Source organism: Dasypus novemcinctus, chromosome 14 (assembly GCF_030445035.2).
Source record: "Dasypus novemcinctus isolate mDasNov1 chromosome 14, mDasNov1.1.hap2, whole genome shotgun sequence".
In the NCBI taxonomy this organism is placed as follows: domain Eukaryota; kingdom Metazoa; phylum Chordata; class Mammalia; order Cingulata; family Dasypodidae; genus Dasypus; species Dasypus novemcinctus.
This window is the reverse complement of record NC_080686.1, coordinates 4,917,723-4,927,823: the sequence shown is the minus strand read 5'-3', so window position 1 is coordinate 4,927,823 and position 10,101 is coordinate 4,917,723. Positions and strand designations below refer to the sequence as shown.

At 41.5% G+C, this 10,101-nt stretch overlaps 1 pseudogene; it reads left to right on the top strand.

The window, feature by feature from the left end:
• Positions 1 to 4,550: 4,550 nt before the first annotated feature.
• Positions 4,551 to 5,048, top strand: LOC101445898 (cofilin-1 pseudogene; annotated as a pseudogene).
• Positions 5,049 to 10,101: the final 5,053 nt, after the last annotated feature.

Genomic DNA, 10,101 nt, shown 5'->3' with positions numbered 1-10,101 from the left:
AATGTTTCCCCCTTTTGTCCAATGTCTTTTTCCCAATGCTTCCCTGGTTCGTGCTTGGTAATCCCTCATTGCCAGGGAGGTTCATCTCTGGGTATCATGTACCATGTTGGGGGTAATGTAGTGTGTTTATTTGCTGAGCTTGGTTGAGAGAAAGAGGCCATATTTGGGTAAGAAAGAGGTTTTCAGGAGGTAACTCTTAGGCATAAAATATAATTAGGCTAAGTTTCATTTTTACAGGAATAAAGTTCATAAATTCAAACCTAATACTGAGGGCTTAGTATATAGGCCTGTTTTATTTTCTTAGGTGTGGCTTTATATATTCCAGAGATTTTTGCCATTTGCTGAGAAATTAGCAGGATACAAGTTTATCCCCAGGATAATATTGTGTTAGCTACTGTGTGGGCTTCTTAACTCCATATTCTGTACCCCCACCTCATCCCTTGGTAACCTATAGTCTAGATTCTTTCTCTAGGACTTTATACAATGTCTGGTTTTTACAGGAAAATTTATTGAAAAAGAAAGTATCAGATTCAAGTTTGTTCAAAAGGTATTATCTAAATCATTCCTTCCTCAAGGATGTAAGCTGACATCTACATGGGTGAAATCTATGATAAGCTGGCGGTAAGTATGTGCACAAAGAAGAGATAAAATGGGGGCATAGGGTTACCTTTGGGTTGGGCTTTGCGGGTTTGAGGGGGGCTAGGAATGGGCGGATGGGTAATATTGCCCAAAAAATTGGGGGAAGAGTGGGTCAACATACGAACATAGGAGATTGTCAGGTGTTGGTTGAAAGTAAAATGCTGAGAAAACCATATCAAAATATAATTAGGAAAGTTACCTGTTTAAGATTCTCAAAGGGGATAATCTGACACAGGACAGATTCCTAGGGAATATCTGAATGCTCATTTTGCCAGAGTGGGTTATACCATTGGGTAGAGACCCATATAATGAGAGTGAAGGTAGACTCACATCCTGGGGAGGACTAATGCCATCAAATAGAGGGAACTGTATCTCTCAAGAGTAAGGGTGTCTCCCAGGCATTAGGGCAGTTGAGCAAGTCAACCCCTCAACACTGTTGCAAGTATCTCTGAACATGGCTCCTCAAGAAATGAAGATTGACTGTGACTGTGGGGCCCAAGGGGAGGGGGAAATAGATATTGAATAGATGGAGCCAATAAATGTGTGGGCAAAAGAAGTGTTTCACAAGAGTACACAAGGATGGATATAAAACATGTAATATTACACCAAAAACATATAGGGGACAACAGACTAATAATCTAAACCATAATGTAAAACATAGGATAACTAAAAAATTTAGAAAACTGTATAGCCTAAAGTATAAACCACAATGTAAACACAAATGTCACCTTGTTTGAAAGCTATTGTCTCAATATCTGTACATCAGTTTCAGTGAATATGATATGAATAAGTTAAAAGATTATCGCTGTGGAAGAGAAAAGGTTTTATAATGGATATGTGGGAGTACAGTATATTGTATATATGAATTACTGTGATCTAAGGCTCTTAGAAGAGAAGCTCAATAATTAGGAAAAAAGAAAAGAAAATGATAGGATGTAGAATTTTTCCAAATCAATATGTATTCTATATCTAACCTTTAAACTCATCACTATATTCCATTTTACTAGTAAGGGAACCTGACATCACATTGGGCTTCACTTTTCAGGAAGTTTTGGATCACAGAGTGGTTCAACAATGGCAGCAGAGGAATACTAGTATGGGATGTTATTGACAGGCGATATATGGTTGACAGGGAGTTATACAGGGCATGTGTCCAGGGTGCATGGAAATGTTTGGATATACTCATAATGGAAACAATTAAAAACAACAGCTGGGGGGGTACTGGGTTCCTGGCCAGGGGGTGCTCTGTCGTGGTCACTAGCGGCAGTCCCCCAGGTGCAACGGGAAGGATTAGGAAGGAACGAGGGTCCAACAGTGAGCCCCTGATACTAATGACTATGCTTGTGAGCCTATACACCTGAGATAAGAACAAGCCCTAGAGCAGCACTGTACCTAAGAGTTCCCTTCTGACAGCCTCCGTGTTATTCAAATGTGACCAGTCTCAAAGCCAAACTCAGCATGTAAATGCAATGCCTTCCCCCCAGCGTGGGACATGACACCCGGGGATGAGTCTCCCTGGTACCGACGGATCACTGCCAAGTACCAGCTGATGACGTAACTAGAAAATGACCTTAAATTAAAGGTTCAATATGGACCAGCAGAATATCCCTGTCTACATATAATAACAGGAGTTAAAAATGCTGTTTGACCTAAAGTAAGGGGGAAATGGAAAGGACAAATGAGTTCATATGGCTATGAATCTCTAAAAAAGAGTCTGGAGGTTGTCAGAAGGATTGCCCTTATGCACACCTGAGCAGAGTCTCAGAGACACATAAAGTTGATACAACCCCAGATATTGGCCCTTTTGAGGGCTGGAGAGACCCACAGGTTCTATGGTCATGGCAGATGGGGTTCACTGCCATGCCAGTTGGCCCTTCTTTGGAGCTGGTGTTTCTGCGTGATGGAGCTGGACTCAGATGGGATCTCTTTTCACAAGACTTTCATGCTACTTTACTGGAATTGTAGTTGGTGCTGGGGCTTAAGATATATCTAGGGGATTTGAATCTCTGGACTGACAATATGATAGCCAGGCCCTGAGCCTCAACAGACTTCAGCTCCTACACTCTGATTTATTGGACTTACTCCACTCAGCTAACATGGAGTTGAAGAATGTCACCACCACACCATGGAGCCTAGAGTGCCTACAACTGAAAGCAGGAGGATTGCATCCAATATCCATGTGGAATCTAAACCCCCTCTTGACATAGATGTGGAATGGACACAAGCAAGCCAAGGCCCACAGGAAGGAGGAATACAGTAAGATCAGAATGGACTTAATGATATCCTATTCATGAACTATTGTGGTTAATAATCGAGAAAATGTGGCATTGGTGTGGAAAAAGTGGCCATGGAGGCTGCTGGGTGCAGGGAATGGGAGGAAGAGATGAGATGTGGAGGCATTCTTGGGACTTGGAGTTGTCCTGGGTGGTGCTCCAGGGACAATTGCCTGATGTTTTATGCCCTTCTATGGCCCACTGGATGGAACATGGGAGAGTGTGGGCTATGGTGTGGAACACGGGACATGGGGTGCAGCGATGCCCGGAGATGGACTCACCAGACACAATGGATGTGACATGATGATGGGGGAAAGTGTTACTGTGGGGGAAGTGGTGGGGTGGGGGCGGTGGAGGTGAATGGGGACCTCATATTTTTTTAATCTAATATCTTTTTAAAAATGAATAAATTGAGTAGAATTTGGAAAAAAAAATTTTCCACCAAAACTTCAATATGATTATGTTGTTTTTATTGTGTACTAATAAAATTGTAATCATAAAAAAAATAAAAAAATAAAAAATAAATCATTCCTTCCTCCCATCCCCAAGAATACACAAATTAAAAAGAAAGGACAATGAATAAAAGATTAATTAAAGACTATGGACAGTATATTAGCTGGCAAGCAAATCTATATTGACAGAGCTAATATCATGCTAATATTTTAGTTATTTTTGAATTCAAGATTCCTGCATTTTGTGTAAAAATTAAAAGGTAGGAAATGTTATACAAGGAAAAAAAATCTTTCCAACCTGTATTCAGTTCCTGACTCAACTTGCATCATTCTAGAGATATATATACACCTAAATAGATTTTGATAGTTTGGTATGTGAGACACTAACATTTGTGCAAATAGGCTCATTTAATTCTCAGGTGCATTCTAAGACACTGTAGTATTATTCCCAATTTACAAGTAAGGAGACTTGCTTGAGGACTGAACAAGCAACTTTCGAAAAGGCTCTTGGCTGATAAGAGATAGAAAGCCCAAATTCTCAACCACCCCCATGCACACTGCCTGAATGGGTCATGGGTATAGTGGGGCAATTTGAAAAACACTCTATTTTCCAAGGTATTGAATGATAATTTTACTATATTTAATCATCATAAAGACTTGAAAAGTGGTTATAACTTTTCTTTTCTTTTCTGCTAGGATTTACTTGATTCCAAGTCCCTGATCAGAAAGGTAATTCCCAAAGGTAACATTCTTCCTAAGGGCACATGGGACTTCTAAGAAGCCATTTTATGATGGACCTGAGAATCCAATGCTGTAAAACCTCCTACCTAATCTACCATCAAATACATGACCTGTCCCAGCCCATGCACTTCCCCAGCCAGCAGTAAAGCTTCAGGGACTCTGTGTTGAGTGGCTAAAGATGGAAAACTGACAATGTTTCCAACAAATGAAATCTATGTCATTACCCAACCCAGAGTTGCAAATATTCTATTTGTGAATTATCTAGGAAAGCACTACCAACATTAACCCTTTACAGCATAAAAGGCTCAGTCATTACTATCTATATTTTACCATTGAAGAATCTGATAGGATGAGATTAAGAGGTTTCAATTGGATTCTGGCAGTGGCTGCAGTGGCTCTCCTTTTCTCTAGGTCTCCTTACTACATCCCTTTAACTTCCAGAAACATGGCCTCTGGTATGGCAGTCTCTGATGGCATCATCAAGGTGTTAAACAACATGAAGTTGTGTAGGTCATTAACACCAGAGGAGGTAGGAAGAGCAAGAAGGCTGTGCTTTTCTGTCTCAGTGAGGACAAAAAGAACATCATCCTGGAAGAGGGCAAGGAGATCCTGGTAGGTGATGTAGGCCACACTGTCAATGACCCCTACACCACATTTGTGACGATGCTGCTGGACAAGGACTGCCATTATTACCCTCTATGACATGAACTATGAGACCAAGGAGAGGAAGGAGGATCTGGTGTTTATTTTCTGGGACCCTGAGTGTGCATCCCTTAGGAGCAAAATGATCTATGCTAGCTCCAAGGACACAATCAAGAAGAAACTGACAGGAATTAAGCATGAATTACAAGCAAATTGCTACAAGGAGGTCAAGGACTTTTGTACCCTGGCAGAGAAGCTGGAGGGTAGTACTGTGTTCTCCCTGGAGGGCAAGCCTTTGTAAGCCCTGCCAGCCCCCTGCCTGGAACATCCTGCAGCCCCAGACCTGACCATGGGGTTTGCAGGCTGTCCCCTTCCTGCCAGACCAGAAGGGCAGCGGGAATCCCAGCAGGGGAAGGGCAATCCTTTCACCCCAGTTGCCAAACAGCCCCCCCCCCACTGGACCTTATTTCTCCCTCCACCCCTGGTGGTTCTGGCCTCCCAAACTGCTTTTGACCTTCTGATTCCTTTGAGCTGAAGCAGACCAAGTCCTCCCCCACCCCCAGGCACCCCAATTTGGGAGGGCCTGTATTCTTTTTAATGACTGATATCCACTACTCATCTGTTCCTTCCTCTCCCTTCCCATTCTGCCAACTTCTAACCCCAGTAGTGATTCTGTGCTTGTCTGTTTAGTTCTGTGTATAAATGGAATGTTGTGGAGATGAGCCTGCGCTGTGCCCACTGGTCTGCTTCCCCTCTTCCCTTGGTCCTGGTTGCTCAGGTGGACCCAGGACCTGTAAGGAACCCCCAATTAAAAACAAAAGACAACAATAAAAAGGCTGACAGAGAAAAAATTATCAGCAAAAGAAACATCTGAATCCTAAAATCATCTTGTATTACCTAACTTTATGTTATAAAAATTCCTGAACAAATACAATGTCAAAACGTCATGGGAGACATTCAGGGAAAGGATCTGTAGCAACAAGAACTCCTTGAAGGGCCCTTTCCAAACTGAAATACTGATTCTGCTCCTGGCATTTTTGAGAAGACCTGCCTTTTCCTTCACCAGAAGTAGGCAGTCCTGTCCACTGAAGAGCTGCCCACCTAGTAACACAGCATCTGCACAGATAAATGGAAATGCTTGTAATTCTGTCACTTCAGTGTATGAAAACTCATCCATAAGGGCACCATGCTACCTGCCCAAAGATCAGATACATGCTTGGGCTCAGAGTCTCCTGGTCCCCTATGTGAAACAACTCAAAATGATGCATTCAGTAGGCTTTGAAGAGCACACTGAAACCTGACAACCTGGGTCCAAATCCTAGCTCCTCCATCCATTATCCATGTGACCTTGAATGACTTATAGCTTCTGTGCAATTTCCTTATCCATAAATTGACAGTAGTACAGTAAGCACACACTAAATGATGACTGCTCTTATTATTGTTGTTGTTGATCAGAGAGTTTTGTTCAATCCAGGGCCCATCCCCTTCTCACAATGCCCTTATATCATTGTATATATGATAGTATTCCCATCCTTTGAAAGCAAAACTCTGCTTTCAACCAAGCTCATAAGAATAACAATAAGAACCAAGATTTTTCAAACCAAAGGCATACATTATTTTATAAAATGATATTTGGGAGCTAAAAAACTAATAACTCTCACAATTCAAATTCATGTGTAGGGAGAAGCTAATTTAAACCAGTAATTTAAACTAACTCATTTCCCCAAAAATGGTATTCCTATTGTTTAATGTATTATAACCATGGTAGACATTCTCCTTACTAAGAGATAGGTATGGATTTCATTGTCTAAAGATACAATTTATATAATTCCAGCGATTAGTTTTCATAATAATTAAGATTAATTTTCTATCAAATAACAATCAATTTAAAATGTCAATTTAACTTTTAAATCATTAGAGAGCAAAGTATCATCAATTTAAATATATATTCCAAAGAAGCAATATTCCATATTGCTTCTTCTGAGGGCTACAAAGACCCACAGGTTCTACGGTCATGGCAGATGGACTTCAGTGCCATGTCAGTTGGCCCTACTTTGGAGTTTGTAGTCCTGAGTGTGACAGAGTTGGACTCAGGTGTGATCTTTGTTCACAAGCCTCTCCTATCACTTTTACCAGACCTGTGGTTGCCGCTGGGGTTTAGTATATACTCAGGGGACCTGAATCTCTGGACTCTCCATGTGATAGCCAGTCCCTGAGCATCAACAGACTTCAGCGCCTACACTCTGATTTACTGGAGTTACCCCAGCCAGCTAACAGGGAGGTGAAGAAGGTCAACCACCACACCAGGGAGCCAAGAGTGCCTACAACAGCAAACAGGAGAATCATATCCATCATCCAAGTGGAATCAAAGCACCCTCTTGATACAGAGATGGAGTGAGCATAACCATCCCAGGGTCCACAGAATGGAGGAATAGAGTATAGATTAGAGTGGACTTACTGATACTCTATTCTGGAACTAATGTGATTAGTAATGGAAGTAAATGTAGCACTGAGATGAAGAAAGTGGCCATGGTAGCTGCTGAGGGTGGGAATGGGAAGAAGAGATGTGATGTGGGGGCATTTTCAGGACTTGAAGTTGTCCTGGGTGGTACTGCAAGGACAGTTTCTGGACATTGTATGTCCTCCCATGGCCCACTGGGTGGACTGGGGGAGAGTGTAAACTATAATGTGGACCATTGACCATGTGGTGCAGCAGTGCTCAGAGATGTATTCACCAAGGGCAATGACTCTCCCATGATGATAGAGGAGGTTGTAGTTATGGGAGGAGTGGGGTTAGGGGTGGGGAGTATATGGGGACCTCATATTTTTTAATGTAATATTAAAAATTAATTAAAAAGAAACCAAAGTGACCTGAGACAGCAGGGAAAAATAAATAAATAAATAAATATTCATGATTTGGGGTGATATTTTTACCAAATTTCTTTAGAGACATTAGCAAAAGGTATAGTTAATATTTACTACACACCAATTACTTAAGAAGATAGTTGGCTTTATACACTATCTCATTTTTTTAATCCAAGGGTTCTTAACAAGGGGTCCATGAGCTGGAATTTAAATTAAAAAATACATTTTTTTAATGAGGAAATGTTGGTACAGATTTGATATATTTATTAAATAATACACAGTATAGTGTTGTTGCCAGATTTTCTCTAGTTTCTTGGCTAAGGTACAAGAAATGAATCTCTAGAGCAAGCCAGATTAGTTAGGCCAGTAATTTATTAAGGAAGGGAGGGAAGGGAAATGGGAAAAAATAACAAGTCAAGGGTCCCAGGTAGAGAGGAAGGAGCTAAAAAGTGACAAAGAGGACTGATTTACAGACTACAATTCCCCATTATAGATTACAAATGCCCAGATTTTACTCACATGTTGTTACAGGCAGAGAAGAAGAAGGCAAGAGCAGGGTGAAGAAAGCAAGACCAGGGCGAGTTTGATTTCTGCATACTTTTTAAACCATTAATTATTCCACTCCTTTTGCTAATGACTGGGGAGGAGTCCTAGCTGTTTGATGTTTTGATTGATTATCCCACCTATCAATCCCCCAGGAGGGCCCAATGATAAGGCTCCTGGAGAATATTTGGGGCTTCTCCTGGCTTCTGGAGGAAATCTCATTCTGAGTGGAAATTTCTCACAAGGTCTGCCAGGAGCTATCTTGGGGGTACAGAAGGACATGTATTCAGTGGGGGCAGTTTTTCTACCAGGTTCCAGATTTGTCTATCTAGCTGCCTCAGTGTGGACTTAGTAAGGGATCTGTGGTTTTCACCTGACTAGTAAATGGGTCCATGGAACAAAAAAGGTTAAGAACTCCTGTTGGGGGCAGGGCGAGATGACGTCTGAGTAAGTACACCATTGTCATCTCTCCTGCAAACAACTGGTTGTGTGGTGATGAAATTCTGCTAGAGCAGGCTGTTTTGGGAACCTACAGGGCAGGAGGTATCTGGACATTGATCTGGAGAGACTACAGCAGAATTAATGTTTGCTCAAGGTAGAACTGTGGGTTTCTAACACTGAACTCGGAAGCCATGGTAAGGTATATCCCTTCTCCCTAGGGCTGAGGGCATAGAGGTCCCAGAGAGCTGCCAGTCATGTGGCAGTGTTCCCAGGCCCCATGTTCCCCAAACACGTGAACCCCAAGCCTGTGTTTACTGAACACCCACAACCCACATTTCACAGACCTATGTAGCCCGAGTCCATATTCTCCCAGGGCTCTATTTCCCAAGCACAGGACTCCTGGAAATCCAGCATTGCCCTACCCCTCTGTTTGTGGATTAACTTTGGGAGTTTAGGTTTAAGTGGGAGGTACTGAGGGTTCCAAGGAGTGCAGGTTAAATTTTTTGGTTCCTCCTTTTATTGAGTTTGGAGGAGCATATCAGCTGAATTGGGGAGAGCATAGGAAGAGAGGAGAGGCAAATCTGCTGAGAGAGCCTGATTTACCTAAAAGCTCTGGGATAGGAAACCTGGTCTGGGAGAAGGTGGAGTCAGAAAATTGACTAGCCTCCCTGTAGCACACCTAAGCAAGAGAGACAGCAGGATGTGTTTTGCAGGCTTCCAATAGCATATTTAGGGTTCCTGGCAAGGGGTGGGTTCTCTCTCTCAAGAAATTAAGAGACATTATTTTCTGAGAAGAGTTGGTCATTTGAATTTCCTACAGGAGCGCTTTATACATAGCCTTCCTGCTGCCCTGGGAGAGAGGGAAGTAAGGAAGGGAGAAAGGGGGAAGGTCAGACTCCTAAGAGATTATTCAATTGCAAAGAGGATTCCTTGCATGAGGCCTTATCTGGTCTTTTTTGCTGGTTTGTTTTCTTATTTTTCTTTCCTCTTTATCCCCACCATGGACCATATTTTCTTCTTTTTTTCCTTTCTCTTTTTCTTGCTTGATTTTTAATTTTTTTCTTTTACCTTTTTTTTTTCCTTCTTTTAATTTTTTATATTAGGTGCTGCAGGCAACATTTCTTATTTACTGTGCTTCCTCACCCTCAACATCCTCTTTTCTCTGTATACTGATTTTGGTTACCAGTGCTATCCCATTTCCTTTACATCATTCTATCATCCATCATTTATTGTTTCTCTTACATTCCACCTCTCTTTGTTTAGCACCCAATATTTCTGACTTTTTGTCTTTAATACCTCTAATCTGTTTTCTCTTTTATTCATTCTTATATTACTGTCCTTTCTTTCGTCTTTCCCTCGCTCCTGACAACACTGGCTATTTAATTAATACTATATTCCTTCCCATATTCAGTTTACTATCTCATTATAGGTACTCCACTTTTTTATAGTTATATCCATACACAACTTATGTGAGTTCAGTATCCATTCTCCTAGAACTCACATGG